Raw genomic sequence first — 7,087 nt, 5'->3', positions numbered from 1 at the left:
TGAGCACTCGAATGGCAGGATAACTTTTTGAGTTGTAATCCTTCACATATAGAAAAACAAAAAAAAAATCTGCAGTCTCACGTTACAAAAAAAAGTACTGCTGTAAAATATTAAGAAGGGGTAAAAGATATCATCTATAACACAAACTAACTTACAACTAGTGTCAAAAAGCAAACAAAACCTACAAATAAAAATATCAAAATACACAGAACACCTGAAGCACAAATCCTGCATTAAATACAGTAAAGATTTAATATGACGATGCACTAGTTAATGGAAGACAAAAAAATAGGGTGGGGAAGCTAAGACAACCAGAAAATAAAATCAAAATAATGGGAAAAAATTGGAACCACTGTTTTCCCCCTAGTCGGAGCATATCTTTTTTTTTTGGTGTCTTTCCATTCAAATAATACATAACACTGTACATTTTTTCATGTCATAGAAAAACTTGGTTCTTCCATGAAATCCTTTAAATTCTTGATAAATTTTTCAATGTAGACATTATTATGAATGAAAAACAGCCAACAAATGGGCACCTTTAGTTTTTTTAACACTGAAGATTTACAGACACCTTTTAAAAGTTATCATAATATTTTTTTGTCTTTTTTTGCCCTCAGCTTCAAATCCATCAACTCCATCACTATCCCTTCTTCGTTTCCTATTGTCGTGGATGTTAAAATGTTGGCTCATTTGTGGTAATGGATCCATGCCTGTAACTTTGTATATCTGGCGGAATGCAAGGAGTCTGAATGCAAACTGTGCACTGGATGTGATGTCTTCACACTGCTGGTCAGTCATTGTTGCCAAGGCATCAAAGGGATCCTTTTCACAAAGCTCCAGAAGCCCAGCACTACCTTTAAAAATAATCCCTGAAGAAATGCACTCAAAAACTCTTCTCAGTGCATCCCCAGGGCCCTGAGGGCTAGAAGTACTGCTGATTGCTTTCTCTACTAATAACTCCATAGTTGCAGAAACTTTATCAACTATTTCATCATCTTAAAGTGCCTAGCCATTATGTGCAAGGCATTATAACCAAAATAAAATGAACATGGGCTCTGTCTTCCAAGAAATTGCAGAAATGTGGAGGTTACGAATAAGTAAAGAATGAGGTAGAAAATAGAAAATTTCTTAAGCCAAATGTAAATACACTAACAGCTCAGAGAAAAAATTTTTCAAGGAAATTCATAGAGAGGATAAACAGGTGGCTTCAGTCTTAAGGGTTAGAGAGGATACAGAAATGAATCATCAAAATCCACTCAATTTGCAAACTTGGATTTATGAATTTATGTGTACTAATTAGACTAACTCTTTGAGGCCCAGGAGTTTTTGAAGATAAAGATCCTTATTTAGTAATAAAAAGTGACTTCCACTGTGGAGAGATTCCACTGAGTTAGGTACTATGCTCAGAATAACCTTCTGGAACGCTGTCCTTCTGAGATGGAGAATGAAATGAATTTCTGACATGCGCACGTAAGAGTGTATCAGTTTATCATCATCAAAACTCACCTCTGGTGACATGATAGTACTTGTCTCCAAAACAGCAAGTTGTTTCTCTCCTCTGTGCTTGTGCTCAGGCTGTTCCTTCTGCCAAGAATGTCCTTCCCCTACTTTTTATTTTCTTCCTTCAACATTTATTTTAAGTTCTGGGGTGCATGTACAGGATATACAGGTTTGTTACATGGGTAAACGTGTGCCATGGTGGTTTGCTGCACAGATCACTCCATCACCTAAGTATTAAGCCCAGCGTCCATTACCTATTCTTCCCGATGGTCTCCCCCCGCAACCCCTCCCTCCAACAGGCCCCAGTGTGTGTTGTTCCCCTCCCTGTGTCCATGTGTTCTCATTGTTCAGCTTCCACGCATAAGTAAGAATATGCGTGTTTGGTTTTCTGTTCCTGCATTAGTTTGCTGAGGATAATGACTTCCAGCTCCATCCATGGCCCTGCACAGGACATAACCTCATTCCTTTTTATGGCTGCATAGTATTCCATAGTGTATGTGTACCACCTTTTCTTTATCCAGTCTATCACTGATGGGCATTTGTGCTGATTCCGTATCTTTGATATTGTGAATAGGGTTGCAATGAACATACACATGTATGTGTCTTTATAATGAAATAATTTATATTCCTTTGGGTGTATACCCAGTAATGGGATTGCTGGGTCAAATGATATCTCTGCCTCTAGGTCTTTGAGGAATCATCACACTGTTTTCCCCAATGGTTGAACTAATTTACACTTCTACCAACAGTGTAAAAGCATTCCTTTTTCTCTGCAACCTCAGCAGTATCTGTTGTTTCTGGACTTTTCAATAATCACCATTCTGACTGGTGTGAGGTGGCATCTCATTGTGGTTTGGATTTGCATTTCTATAATGATCAGTGAGGTTGAGCTTTTTTTTCATGGGTTTGTTGGCCTCATGAATGTCTTCTTTTAAGAAGTGTCTGTTCATGTCCTTTGCCCACTTTTTAATGGCCTTCCCCTACTTCTTAACTTGGGCAACTCAACTTAGTGGCTGCCTGCCAACACACGTGACTTCATAGAGAGAATTGTGCCCTTCTTTTCAGTGCTCCTGTAACACCCTGGGATGATGTCTGCCCTCAGACTAACCTTATGGTACTAAAGATGGAGTAATCATTGCCTGACTTCTTACTGTATCATGAGCTCCTGACCTTTGCTACCCCTTCTGCGTTGCTTGGCACATATCAGGCACCACAATCTGACACTATCTGTCTTTTACTGGGCAAATGTATATTCTGTGATTAATGGACATATTTGGATTTATTTCTATAGTTTTGTTTTGTTCTATTAAACTGTTTTTCCATTCCTTATTTAAAAAATCTTCCTGAGTTGAAAATCTTCCTGATTAAAAACATTATTTTTACTTCTCATTGTGGCTTGAAGCTGTACATTTTATTTCCACTGTAATCTATTTTGGTGGCTAAACTTAACACTTTAAAAATGTATACTTCACTTTAGAAAGTCAAGTAAATGAACATCTGTACTCTTCCTAAACAGTTCAATGTCCTTAGTATCTTAATGCAATGATGCTTCAGATCTCGTCACTCTAATTTTGCATATCATTGCCTAATATTGCAGTTCATTTTATTATTATTGTATGTTTATTTTAAAATGAAATTTACTTTTGCCAAAGAGCAACAAACTATATATGAATGGGTTTAATTTCTATTTTGTTCCATTCATCTATTGATATATAATATATCCACAATAAAACTTATCAATTTTAAGTATACAAGTTTACAAATGTATGCAATCATTTAATCACTACCACAGACACAGCATAGAATATGTCTTTTACCTGGCACAGTTTCTTTATGCTCATTGCAGTCAATACCAATTCATCATGGTCCCAGACAATCACTGATCTGCTTCCTACCACTATTGATGAGATTTGTCTTTTCTAGAGCTTCAAAAAAATTAAATAACACATTATGTATTGTTTCATGTCTAACTCCGTTCACATAGTTTAATGTTGTTGAGAGCCATCCATGTTGTGTGTAACAATTTTTTTATTACCAAGAATTCCATGGTATGGAAATACCAATATCACAACTATTTTTATTCATTAATCAATTGATAAACATTTCAGTTATTTCCAGTTTGGGGATATTATGAATAAAGCTGCTATGCATTTATAAACAATTTTTTGAGTGGGCATAAGTATTTCTCTTGGATAATTACCTAGGAGTTGAATTGCTGAGTTTTATGGTAAGTGTATGTTTTTTTAAAAAACATTATCACTATAATTCTAATCAGTTCACATATTAATATTAAATATGCTTTAAAAAACACAAATATTTTCAAAGCTGTGTTATATACTATGATATCAAGAGTGTGGAGGTAAGTCAGGTAAATGTATGCTTATTTTTAGAAGAAACTTCTAAACTGTTTTTAAAAGTTGGTTGTACCATTTTGTGTAACCATCTGCAAAATATGAGAGTTCCAGTTGCTCTACATCCTCATTAATCCTTGGAATTACCAGTCTTTTTGATTTTAGCTGTTCTGTGGCTGTATGGTGGTACATTGCCCTTTTAAAATTAAATTTCCTCAAGACTAGTCATGTGGAGAATCTTTTTGTGTCCTATGGCCATTTATATACATTTTTTTTTTTTTTTTTGAGACAGAGTATCACTTTGTCACCCAGGCTGGAATGCAGTGGCATGATCTCAGCTCACTGTAACTTCTGCCTCCCAGGTTCAAGCGGTTCTCATGCCTCAGCCTCCCAAGTAGCTGGGATTACAGGCATGAGCCACCACGCCTGGCTAATTTTTTGTATTTTAGTAGAGACGGGGTTTCACCATGTTGGCCAGGCTGGTTTCAAACTCGTCACCTCACGTGATCCCCCTCCTCGGCCTCCCAAAGTGCTGGGATTACAGGCATGAGCCACCACGCCCGACCTCATATACTTTCTTTTATGAAGTGTCTATTCTATTTTTTTGTATATTTAAAAATTTGGTTTTCTTCTTATTCTTGAGTTGTAAGGATTATTTGAGTATTCTTATTATGAATATTTTCTACCTGTCTTTGTAACTTGCCTTCTTGTTTTCTTAATGGTGTCTTTCATGAAGGAGAAGTTTTATATTTTGATGAAGTCAATTTTATCAGTGTTTTATTTTATGGTTCATAGTGATCGGGTCCTGTCTAAGAAATTCTAAGCCAACTTTGCAAAGATTTTCTACAGTTTTTATTCTAGAAGTTTTATAATTTTAAATTCTAAGTGTAAATTTTGGATTTCTATTGAGTTAATTATTGTGCATGGTGTGAGGTAAGGGTTGAGGTTTGTTGTTTTCTATATAGAGATTTAAGGTTTTCAGCATCTTTTGTTAAAAAGACAGTTCTTTCTTCATTTCCCCGTTTCCCAACTGGTCTAAAGTTAAATGACTGTACATATGTGTGCATCTATTTCTGGACTTTCCATTCTGCTCCATTGACCTATTTGCTTATTCTGACATCAACACCACACTCTATTTCTGTAATTGTATAGTTAACTTTTAATCAGGTATATACATCTTGCTACTTTGTCCTACTTTTTCTAAACAGTTTAGGCTCCTCTGGGCCTTTTTAAATGCCATATAAATTTTAGAATCAGCTTGTCAGTTTCTACCAAAACAAAAAACAAACAAAAAAAAACCTGCTAGAATTTTGATTTAATTTTGATTGAGATAGTGATCCAATTTTACCTTTTAAAAGTATAGATAACAATTTTGCCAGCACACTTAAAAAAACTATCCTCCCTGATTTTCACAGCCACGTATATTATACATCAAGGGTACATATACATATGCATTCGTTTTCTAGGCAATCTATTGTTTCATTTACACTTTTATGGTTTTCTTCCACTAATAATACAAGGTTTTAATAATTACAATTTTATAATAATTCTAGCTATCTAGTAAGGGCCATTGCCCCTCCTTGTTCTTTGATTTTTAGAAATGTTTTGAGCATTTGTAGCATTTTTACTTTTCACATTACATTATCAGTTTTTAAAAAACAAATGCCCCCAAAACAAAAAACAAAAACCTGTTTGTATTCTGAGTGGAATCACTTTGAATTCTCAGATGAATTTGGGGAAGAATGAATATCTTTATAGTATTACATCTTCTAACACATTGAACCTGTTTTTTCTCTTAATTTATTTAGATCTTTAAAACCACTTTTGAATAACGTTTTAATTTTCCCCCATAAATATCTTACACGTTTTTTGTTAGCTGTACTATTAGGTACTTTACATTTATGGAAGTTATTGTAAATGACAGTCTTTTTTCTTAAAATTATAGTTTCTGTGTGTTGTATAGAAATGCAAACAATTTATTATTCTGATTTTACCATTAGCTAAACTCTTATAAATTCCTTTTTTTCCCTCTTTTTAAATTTTCCCAGCCACTTCATCAGTCCAACTCCGATAAATTCAAATCATTTTAAAGATTCCTTGGGTTTCTAAGATTATAAATTTGTCATCGAATTAAAGAGGTTTTATTTTGTCCTTTCTAATCCATAGCCTTTTATTTTCTTACTGCATTGGCTAGGACTTCTAATACAATGTTGAAAAGAAAAGATGGTGATAGAAAGTATCTCTGTCTCATGCTGATCTAAAAGGAAAAGCTTTCAGCACTATACTATTAAATATGTTTACTTTACCTATCCTTAGTAATGGACCTACCTAAGTCTATTTGGTCAGGTACAAGGTTTAGCATAGGTTATATAAGCTGTTTTGAATCGCTTATAAATATATATTTGCTTAATAAATTTCTGTAATTGTGGTAAAAATTGGTTTTAGATTTACTTTAATTATGTGTGAGAATGTTTACTTTTATCAGAAGGTTCTCTGCATTAAGTTGATCAAATAATTTTTCTTCTTTAATTTATTAATGTAGCAAATTACACTAATTGATATTTTAATATTAATCCAACTTTACCTTCCTGGGATAAATAGAACTTGGTCATCACATATTAATTGTTATTGCACTATAATCAGTTATACATTATACATTACTGTATTTAGTTATATAATATTTCATTTAGAATTTTTGCATCTATCTCTCCATAAGTAGGATTGACTTGTAATTCTCGCCCTGTCACCCAGGCTGGAGTGCAGTGGTGTGATCATAGCTCACTGTTTTGAAATGTCAAAAGCTGGCTCCCCAAACATTACCAACACAACCTGTTGATGAGACAAAGATGACAGTTTGATGAGACAAATGCTTACAGCAGTAAGAGAATACTAACTCTGCAAAGCTTTAGCAATGTCTCTGAAGAGCGGAGGTAAGGGCAAATTTATTGAATTGGAAGTTTGATTTAAGGGAGGGGGGAGGGATAGCATTAGGAGATATATCTAATGTAAATGACGAGTTAATGGGTGCAGCACACCAACATGGCACATGTATACATATGTAACAAACCTGCACGTTGTGCATATGTACCCTAGAACTTAAAGTATAATAAAAAATATATATATATAGAAAAAAAAAGAAGGCTCTTTCAAAGGTGGTGGAGGCTAGCTAATTAGGATTGGGTAAACATCAAGATGTAACTGTTCAGCATAGGGGAAAATACTGGGAAGGATTAAAC

General features: G+C 34.4%; 1 pseudogene; it reads right to left on the bottom strand.

The window, feature by feature from the left end:
• Window positions 1-574: 574 nt before the first annotated feature.
• On the bottom strand, window positions 575-963 carry LOC129006731 (zinc finger RNA-binding protein-like; annotated as a pseudogene).
• Between the last annotated feature and the right edge of the window lie 6,124 nt (window positions 964-7,087).

The sequence above is a fragment of the Pongo pygmaeus genome, chromosome 8 (assembly GCF_028885625.2).
Source record: "Pongo pygmaeus isolate AG05252 chromosome 8, NHGRI_mPonPyg2-v2.0_pri, whole genome shotgun sequence".
NCBI classification, from domain to species: domain Eukaryota; kingdom Metazoa; phylum Chordata; class Mammalia; order Primates; family Hominidae; genus Pongo; species Pongo pygmaeus.
This window is presented reverse-complemented; position numbering and strand designations above follow the sequence as displayed.